General features: G+C 33.0%; 1 pseudogene; it reads right to left on the reverse strand.

The window, feature by feature from the left end:
• Window positions 1–5,463: 5,463 nt before the first annotated feature.
• Window positions 5,464–9,549, reverse strand: LOC145581088 (uncharacterized; annotated as a pseudogene).
• Between the last annotated feature and the right edge of the window lie 1,792 nt (window positions 9,550–11,341).

An 11,341-nucleotide genomic window follows, 5' to 3' on the forward strand; every position in this document is an offset into this window, starting at 1 on the left:
TGGTTTAAACTTGAAAAGGAATCACCTAAACCCAACTCTCTTTATTTTAGTTTGAGGGTAAATGGAGGGAGTTCGGGGTGGCAGTGGATGGTGGTTGTAGGTGGCTTCAAAATTCATACTTTATATTATTTTTTTTTCAAAATTATCAATGGTCTTTTCCATCGGTAAACTTGAAATGCGGATGGCTTATGGCCTTCGGTAAAAATTGTCGACGGCTTTACGCTATAGGTATTAAAAAATAACCGATGGATTTTTTCCATATATAAAACCTTCGGTATACCGTTTAGCGATGCCAAATCCGTTGGTATTTTCTGTTTTAACGACAAATAGATTTCCATTGGCCAAATACCGATGACAGCCATTGGTAAATGTGATACCGACGGTTTTTTATATTTTCATTGATGAATTTGGGCCTTTGGTATATGGCTTAATTCTTATAGTGATGGTCTAGGTCTGGATCATCTTCAAGTAGTATTAGAAAAGATGGGTATGTTGGGTTATTTTCCATAAGCTAATTACGAGTGTGGAAACAAACTCTATTGCCAGATCCATGTATAATTCAAAAGATTAAACACATCACATAACCTCTCTAAATATTATATCGTTGAAGCGTTCTTGTTAAACAAACAGAGCCAAGAACAAGAACCAAGTGCAATATCTCTATTGAAAGTTCAACTGCACGATCAAACCCGCCTTAAGTGTATTAGCTTAAAATACTCTAAACAAACCCTCTTTACTTTTGAGGTGGCAATATTAATTTTCAATCCATTGTATGATGATCTAATATGTCATGGTCTATTTATAATAATAGTAAACCTCCTTATAGTGTAAACATAATAGGAATAGGATTAGTTAATTAATTAATTAATACATTAACAAACAATAAGCAAGTGACACGTAGACCTCACACGTACATACATGTGCACGCGTACGTAGAAGCCCACACATATGGCTGGCCGGTAGATGCCTTGCGTGCCAAGGTGTAGACACCTGATTGTGTCTCCCCAAAAACCAAACCCTTGCGGTCCATTAATTATAATTGTACTCCTAAAGTTATTAGTATTTATCTTAATCTTCTAGATTATTTAGAAGGTTATTTTGAGTTCTAAAGGGATTAGGATTGATAATTATAATTATTATTTACTTTGAAAAGATAAAGGATTCTACATCGGATAAAACAAGTGTTTTAAAAGGATTAAATCTGATTTAATAAAAGATAAGTACGGACTCTACTTAAACCAATTCAATTGGAAGATGAACTCCGTACGAATGTTTATCATACAGCATTTATCGCGCCGCGATAGGCTTATCGCTGTGCGATAGAGCCATCGCGTCGCGATGGAGCCAGTTTTACTCCGAGTCAAGTTCTGACTCTTTTCTGATCGTTTTCGTTCGTTTTTCTCTATAAATAGGGATGATTTTCCCCGTTTTCAATTCACCCACAATCATCATCTCTCTTTTCTCTCTAAACTAAAGCTTATTATTTCTTTCTCTCTTGATTTCTAAGCCTAGCCTTTTCAAAATACACCATACGTCCATCACGAGACTTAGACACACATAACCAAGCTTGAAGTTGCCTTAAACCTCGACGTGAAAGGTTGATAATTATGAGGGTTTAGTCTCAAATCCCTATTTCAATTCTTTGATTAGATTTATTGTTTGATTTAATATTTTCATCGAAGTTACTAACGTGTGTTTTGTTTTAATAGAAAAAGGTACGAGACATCAAAGTAAGTGATTAGATTACCTCTTCTTATTCTTTTGATATAGAAATATAATCATGCTTAGAATATTATTTTAATTGCTAGTACCATAATAGGATGCTTTTATTGTTTCCTAGTATCATGATAGGATGTCTTTATTGCTTTCTAGTATCATGTTAGGATTAAAGCTTTGATTTTTTTTAAATATTTAATGACATGCTAGGACTTGTTATTAATCTTGTTAGTATCATGCCTAGGATCTTGCTAATATTATTATGCTTTGATGAGATTGTTATGATGATGATGATTTGTGGAGTTAATATTATCAATATTATTATGTTTCTTGCTATTATTGTTATTGCTTGATCATACCCTTTCTGGCAGGTTTAAAGGGAATTTGTACTTGAAATTACGCTTAATAAGATAATTGATGATTTGAATTACGCTAATGTGATTTTAATTCAAGTGATCGCCAATAATTGATTTATTTGTGCATTAATATTCAACCAACATAGGTTAAACAGGTTTAAGATTAAAATAATGATTGTATGTTAATTAGAAAGCGCACATGAATATGAGAAGAACAAAGTAGAGGCCTATTTAGGGCGGGTTCAATCTCTTTTAGGTTGGATTTGTACCTTCATCCCCAAATATCCAGTCATGGTTCAGGACCACTATGGAGTTAGCGATCTCTGTGATCGTGAAGGGGTGTAACCTTCACCTCGTGAACGGTTTACAAGTTCCTAAAACTTGTTGGCAACTCTTTTACTCTACCTTCCTTCTCTTTGGACGCCACCATGCTTAAATTCATGATCATAGTGGGGCTCTTGGGTGACTTGAGATATTCCTTACAGTTTTTGGCGACACCACTGGGGAGGATTCCTTTTTTAATTCCTAAATTTTATTTTGGCAATAATTTAGAATGAGTAGATGCCACTTGAAACGTTCTAAATATTCATGTGTGTAATTTTTATTAACATTATTGCATAAGTATAAAAAGATCCGCATTGGAAAGACCATCCGTAATGCGTCAAAAACATAGGATTTTTACATGTAGGAAATTTGGAAAATATCTTTCACAACTAGAATCGAAAAAACACTATGAAAAATCGGAAAATCCCGAAAACACAGAAAGCTGCCGAGGCATGTAGGAACTGTCGCGAGACAACAGGTTTCATCGCAGTGTGATGGCCTTGTCGCAACACGATAGTTTTATCGCGGCGCGACAGAGCCATCTGTAGTACCCCGTATTTTTATATGTATTTTATTTTAATTAAGTATTTTGTGAAGTATTTAAATAATTCGAAATGAATTATTTATGTCATTTCAATTATTTATTTGAATAAGTTTGGAAATATTTTATAAAAGGAAAATTTTATTTAATTAATTATTTTAATAAGTTGGGAATATTTTAGGAAAGTTTTATAATAGGAAAATTTTATAAAAGTTAAGTTCTATTAGGAAAGGAATTAGTAAGGATAGAAAGGGAATTTAAGGGTAGGAGGGTTTCTAGAGATAAGGGGTATAAATATTCAACACATTATGGGCAAATTAAACTTTGCCTAGAGTGGAGAATACCCAAGGTAAATTTTCTCTCCCTTCTCCTTTATTTTCTTTTCTTTTTCTTTCCTTTTCCCCTTCCCCTTTTTGTTGCACACGGCCGGCGCCACCACCACGCACCACCGGCCGACCACCACAGCCACCGGCGCAAGCGACAGTAGTCGGGCAACACCGGCGGGCGCGGCAGCAGCCCAGCCGTGTCGTGGTGTCAAAAAAAAATTTATTATTTTTATTCTTTTGCTTTGATTCTTCAATCTAATTATGATTTATGAGTTTTGTGATGATTTTATGATATTTGATTATAAATATGATGCAAATTAATTTTCAGATTTTGATTTTAATTAAAAAGCCCTAAATTTGAAACCCTAGATTTTTAAATAATTGATTATTGAAGGAATATGATTTAGGGTGGTTTAAATCTTTAATTTGAGGGTTTTAAAGTATATTTACAGCAAGTTTTCATGAATTAATATTGCTGGAAATTTTGTTAGTAAGCTAAAAATTAAGTTTGTTGAAGGAATTTTAATTACCCATTAATTGGGATTAAAGTAAGGTTGCGTTTGGATACACTTATTTCATGAACCTTTTCACAGCTTGTAGGACTTGGTGACGTGAGATCCCAAGTACACTCGAGACTACCTCGTAGATCTCTTGTGAACTTGGCTTCGGTGGCCCTTGCGTTTGGCTCACATAGTCCTTGAATGACTCTGCAAAACAACTCACTTCATCTGCTAGACGATCTCTCTTGAGCCTCTTGTTTGATCCTCCAGAAGAAGTCTCAGAGGTACTAACCCCTTCAATTTCGGTGTCCATTGCATCAGAAGCCTCATCATGATGCTCAGCTCCCTCCCCAGTTGCTCTATCCGAAGAAAACAAAGTACAAAGATCGTCCCACTTCTCAATGAATTTGTTCTGATATGCAGCGGCTTGGGGAGTTTCCTACATTAGCAATAATCAACATCAATGTAAGGCAAACTATAAGCAAAAACACAACTAGATTCAGATTAGCTAGCAACTAAATCCAACATGCAAACAAATTTCAAGATGGGATAGCACAAAGCAGTATTGCAGTACTTTTCCACCAACTAGAATTGCAAGAAATAAGCATCTTTTTAGAAAATAGACATGGACTGCATAAACTACTATTGCACATAAATCTAAGCTTATGTGCCTTGACAGCCTTCTTAATCTCAATTATTAATAAGAGATTTAGTTTCTTCTTTAATCTCAATTATTAATAAGAGAACAGAGATCAATATTCAGGCAAAAATCAAGTGAAACTGATATTGCTAATTAATCCTAAAACTCCCATCATTCAATAGATTTGGCCTTTTTAAAAATAGTTTTACTTCATCATCACATGGCAGAATAAGGACAAATATGGAGTATAATGAAATTTGACAGACATATCATGTAAAACTAAAATCATCAGTCTATGCAGAAGACTCATCAGTTCACAGCAAGTTGAAAAGTCATCAGAATTATTAAGCATGAACTCACAGCATTTAGTCATGTCCTGTAGTGCTAAGATTGCTAACCAAATTTTAATAAATGAAGCATACCGTACAGTACGTATACCAATCAGCAAGTTGTTCTACAGGAATCACCACCATCTTCTTTTTTTCATCCCATTTAAACTTCGTGTAAGTTTGAATTTCAATCACGGAATAGTGCTTCTTCCAAACCTTAATCCGATTCTTCACATGATCTACAATTATAGACATGCCCAAGTTAGCCCTTAACTTTTCAACCACGGCTTGTTATGCTTGTGACTTGAAATCTCCATCACCCTTGTTCCCTTCATTTATTTGCTCAAACAACGTAGAAGTAAGTATCTCATCCATTTTTGAATTCCACGAAACATATCCCCTTCTATTAGGAGGACCCATAAATTGTTTGCCTTGTCTTTTAGAAGTCATTGTTCCTAAATATCACAATGTAAACATAAGCAGACATAGCCAAGATAAACAACAACAAAAAAAAAAGTCAGAGCTAAAAAATAATCAGTGAAGCATATATAGTATCATGCATAACTTAGGTAAATCTATCAGCAATAAATGTTGGCAAACACAACACATTCAAGCACTAAACACTGTCCTCAAATGGAAATAGACCTAGTAATGCAAGGCAGACCTAGTTATATACTTAAAATAGCATATATTCAGAAATCAAAACCATTAATCACCTATTATCCATTTCATTAAGTAGTCAAAATTCGAAGTCTCCTCCCTTGATACTCTTTAAACATCTTCTTGGAAAGTCTATCCCTAAACTCATTCCACTCTTTTTTTGATCGAGCACTTAAAATATCTTCTTCTTCTTCTTCTACATCGATTACTTCCATATTTCACAACTCTTGTTCTACCTCTTGCATAAGAGTCGTTTCTTCCGTTTTTTCCTCTCTCAAAAAGTTATGGAGGATGAAACATGCATTTATTATCCTAATTTGAGTCTTTTTCCCAAAAAAACTAGGATCCCTAAGAATGCTCCAACGTTTCTTCAACAACCCAAAAGCCCTCTCAATAGCGTTTCGGGCGGAGGAATGTCATAAGTTGAAAAGTTCCATATAATTTGTTGGAGTGTTTCCCCGCCACAAATTTAAATGATAACGGGTCCCTTTGTAAGGAGATAAAAATCCCTCACAGTTTGAAAAGCCCAAGTCCACAAGAAAGTATTTGTCTGCATTATCAAATATTAGATTAATCATATAAGATTCAATATAAAATAACTAAGTTATGAGAAGAAAAAAAAATCTAAACTCTTACTTCTTGGTATTTTAAGCCCATTAGGCCTCCTTAACGCATCACGAAGCACACGAGGATCTGATGCGGACCCTTCCCAACCAGGTAGACATATGTGAAACGAAGATTTGAATCACAAGCCGCTAAGACATTAGTACTAAGGTCACTTTTCCTATCTCGATAGCGAGGACGATCCTCAATAGGGATGGTCATCTTAATGTGTGTTCCATCAAGAGCTCCAACAACACCCTAGCATTAAATTTCACAATACATAACTTAGGCTAATAAAAAGAAATTTATATCGTTAAAGCTATAGGACATATTGATTTTACCTCAAACCATTTCCACTTGTTATCCTCGGCAAAACTAGTGGTTTGGTCAACTTGCTTGATGTAATAATTTCCAATCTTCAAAATAGATCGGAGGACTATATGGAATTGACGACTCACGGTCTCTCCAGAACGAGCAAAGATAGCTTGAATTGTTCTATTTTTCAAATCTTGGGCAAGAATATGAAGAAACAATGCAACTATCTCTTTTACCGTGACATTTCTTGTTGTCTTTAAACCTCCCTTACTTTGCAATATATGACATAATTTATTAAAACAACTTATGTCAAGTCTTAATTGCTCTCGACAAATCCTATCATTTTTTAAAGTGTTCATCCAAGTAGCTCTAATAAGGCACACTCATGCTCCATGTTACCTCCTTAAGCCTATTGTAATCCCCCATAATTATGTGAATACAAAAAATTTATATTTATGTGAATATTTAACTATGATTATTTATTTATATGATTTATTCTACCATTTCAAAAAATTTTCGTACCTAAGTTTCGAGGACGAAACTTCTTTTAAGGGGGGTAGACTGTAATACCCCGTATTTTTATGTACTTTTTATAAAGTATTTAAGTATTAATAAAATGTATTGTTAAGGGCTCAAGTATTTTAATTAAATATTTTAAAGGGTTAAAGTATTTTAAGTATAAGGTTTTATAAAAGTAAAATATATTTTGGACCAAACGTTTATTAATTATTGGGCAATGTAAATTATTCCTACATACTCTTATTGGAATAACCCATTCCAAAACCCATAACTTAAGTCCTATCCCATAACTTAAGCCCACATTTTTATAAGACCAAATTTAACCCTACACTCCCAAATCTATAAATACACCATGAATCCCCAAAAATTTCCCACACAAAAAGGTTAGTCTTATTTTCTTTCTCCTTTATTTTATTAATTTGTGGTTTTGATTTTATTGTTTGAAATTAATTTAATTAGTATCAAATTGTATTTTGATGATTAAACTTTATAATTTCAGATTTTATAAATGTCATAATTTTCAGATTTTGTAAATTTTATAACTTAGGGTTTTTAATTATTGAAAATCATGATTTTAGGGATTTTATGAACAATTGATTTAGTGCTTTTATAGTAATGATGTTTTGAAATTTTGGTGATTATAACTAATGATTAGATTAACTTAATTCCAGATTATTTTGAATACGTAAATTTGTGTTTTAATTTTTAGATTTCCGTTCGTTAATAATAATCCCGTTTTAATCCCGATCAGGTTCTGAACTCATTCGAAAAAAGTAGTGTTTTCCATGTGGAAACAACGTTTTAAGAAAGACTCACTACCTTTGGTAGTGAGCACCACCATCTCGTGGCCAAATTCAGCCTCTAAATATGATTTTCGGGCAGTTTTTTATTTTTAACGAAGTTTTTTTTATGCTTCTAAACCTATAAAATAATTATGGTGAGTATTTTGTGATTGAAAAAGCTTTGTACTTTATATTCTAACTTTAAAAATAATTTTCAGATTTCATACCTTTTATTTTGAAGCCTCTAATTGCATTGAATTGATATATTTTTGGGTTTTTAACACACTAACTTGCTATATAATGACTATTTCAAGTAATTATGCTTATGGGGTTATTTTATATACTTAAAACAAATTTCCAGATTTATTTACCCACTTTAAAGTTGCTGTAATTTGATATAAAACACTATATTTTCATAAATCTAACATATAAACTTGCTTGTAGGATTGACTGGGTTAAATTGTCTGGTTATACATTGTGAATTTCAAATGATATGCACTAGTTTATAATGCAAGTATTATGTGTGCTTTAATTATGCAAGGTGCGCTTAAAGGCAAAGGTATGTGATTGGTGTAAAGATCAAATTATTACTCATTCATGATCATGTAAACAGGATGAGTAAAGGAGAGATTCAAGTCTTGTAAGATGAGGTTAAGGTTTTGGGGTGCCTTATGCACTCAAGGTGTTTATACACCGAGGTAGTAATGGAATAATTAATAAATGTTGTTTATCACTAATAAATCAAGAATCTAAATTGAGAATTTGCCATGTTTGATTGAACTGTTTGGGATGTTTGTATTGAAATGTATATGAGTCATCACCAAGTCTAAACCTGTAAATCACGTAAAGTGTAAGATGGATGAGCAATAAAACTCTGGAATGGTGCACATCTGGAGTAATGACAATCAGGGGTTGGGGTACATGGGGTATTAGCCGTGTACTTTTATCGAGGCCGTCTGACCTACGAGTCTCCTCTTTCAAATATTATTTTTCTAAAACTAGGAGTTAGGTGAGATCTCATACTAACTACGGTCACTGAGTCGCGCCCGTGGTCGTTGGATGTTTATTGATGTTTCCGAAAGGAGGCATGGGGTTTTTCTTTATTGATGTTCCAAATGGGACATGGGTTGGACAACCTTGTTTATTGCTAAATCCAATGAACTAATTAAATGAGTCAGTCAGTATCCATTAGTGAGGTCTTAATAAATTTAATAGCCGAGTCATGAATTGAGTCTATATTTAATGATGCTTGTGCTTGATTATTAGTAGCATGTTAAGTATTTTCTTAATTTGATTTCGCAGTTTGTATGTACTCAGCTTTGCTGACTACGTGCTTTTGTGTGTGTCTTTCTTTGGTCATGGCCTTCGCCTTTCAATGACCCTGTGACGATCCAATTTTTACACTTGTAATATTGGGGAGCAGAATAACCACAGGTTCTTACACATGCATCATTCATCAGGGTTGTGGGATCTTGAGTAGAGAGTTGGTTGTTTGCATTTTATTTCTTTGGCAAGTTTGAATTTATTTTAATTCGATTTTATTTGACACTAATTCCTTTGGGTTTGAATTTATTTGAACACTGAATTTAATCACTTACTACTTTTATTGGGTTTTAAATAAGGGCCTTAATGGTTCCAACTTGTAATACTTATTTTGATTTAATTCCTTTGTTTTGAGGTTTATTTAAAACTGTTTTGGTTTTCCGCTGCTAATTTCTGAGATAGCCTTAACGTTTGAACACGTGGTGATAGCACGCAAGTAATTCTCTAATAAGGCACACTCATGCTCCATGTTACCTCCTTAATCCTATACTTTTGACCATAACATGCACCTACTACTATCATAATAAAACCTATAACTACGACAATAAACTCCATATCTTCATCATCATCCCTTACACGTTTCAGCGACTCCCGAGTAGAGACTTCATCTAACATCTTTTTAATTATGAGCTGGAAGAATAAACAATAATACCCAAACTCAAACTTTGCTTATCTTAAGCCAACTCAATAGTATCATTAACAACTTGTAATCAACAACATTTTAATCAACCATAGAAGTATAAAACATATAGAAGATATAAAAAAGTGGAAAGTACTTTAAATCATATAGAACATTTTAATCAACAACATTTTTTTTTGGGTTGTCCTCTGTAATATCAGACCCTTCTCCACTTGCTTTCTCTCTTTCTATACCCCTCCATTATAAGGGACAACACTTTCTAACACCCTTCTGTTTTCTTCCCATTTATATAACCTATAGTTTTTATGTAAAATAAATTTCATGTATTTCCTTTGATTTTTTTTTTCTCATAATTTTGGTTCTAATGGAGAAACCTAGCAGCATTCTATGTCTTCTTATCTTATTCTTAGCATTTTCTAATGAAAACTGACAATGATACCGAACAAGCTACTAACTTACAACAATATCATGGTCAGTAGCACCTACTCAATTAATTAACAACACATCTAATGAAAGAATGATTGATTGGTCTTCTAAAATAAATCCAATTATTTTCAACCTAATCACATTGAATAATACCTCTGATTTTGTTTCATTCCAAATTACACTAGTCCATATATTCACTTTTTCCCACCAGAAATAAATCAGATAATCAGGGGTAAAAACACAATTTTTATCATAGAATAATTATAGTATAAGTTATTAACAAGCCGAATAATTACAATTCAGAGAGCAAAGATACTATTTTGTAAACAATTTCTCACTTTAGCATTTCATTGAACACCTAGAGTGCGCTTAAATACTAGCGTTTCACCACACAAATCAATTAAATATAGAGTAAAAATGAATAAAAAAAGGGCGAAAAAAATCAGCAGCAATTATCAATAAACCCTAGAATATGAAATTGATATTCGATTATTTAAGAAAAACTACCTCAGAAGCCAATTCAATGGAGGAGAAAAATCTCACACGCGCCGCTGCTACACTTTGACGGAGAAAGAGCTTTAATGGAGGAATCTGCTACAATGGAGGAGAGAGAAAATTGGGAACCAAGATCTAGGAGAGAGAAGTCGACATTGACGACATAAGAGAGAGAGAGAGAGAGAGTTGGGCTTTTTTTTATGAATATTGGAATTTTAAATGACAGGTATTGGATTAGAATTTCAATATCTTAAAATATACTCATGTTTTTAAAATCTTGGATTTGGGCCTATTTTAATTCCCAAATTCTACGCATATCCAAACAGGATAATTGGGCCAAATCCAGAATTTCAAATGAAATTCTGGTTACCAAACAGGCCATAAGGGGTTTTGAATTAATTTTCAGCTTGTTTTAATTAAATTATGAGTGATTTAATAAGAGTATATATTGCTGGAAATTTGTGTGGAGTAGATTTTAATGCCATGTTATAATTTTTGGATTGTAGGAGACTTCCAAGTGAGTGAGTTCTTTTAGTCGTGGCGATTTTAAGATTGTATTCAAGGTATGTTCGCGTACTTGGTATTTATTTGGTGATGTGGGAACATGTTAGGCTTTGAATAATTGATTACAAATAGTATCATGATAGATTTTGATTGAAATTTATTATTTAGTTGGAGTTGGTGATTGAAATATGAAGCATGAATTATTTGTGATGGATTATTGAATGGTAATAATTATTTTGGTATGTTATATATGAACCACACTTTTATTATTGGCATGATAGGGAGCATGTTTAATTAAACTAAATGTTTAATTTGGTTTGGAATATTAAAAAGGAATTTTAT

The sequence above is a fragment of the Chenopodium album genome, chromosome 15 (genome assembly GCF_948465745.1).
Source record: "Chenopodium album chromosome 15, dcCheAlbu1.1, whole genome shotgun sequence".
Classification (NCBI taxonomy): Eukaryota; Viridiplantae; Streptophyta; class Magnoliopsida; order Caryophyllales; family Amaranthaceae; genus Chenopodium; species Chenopodium album.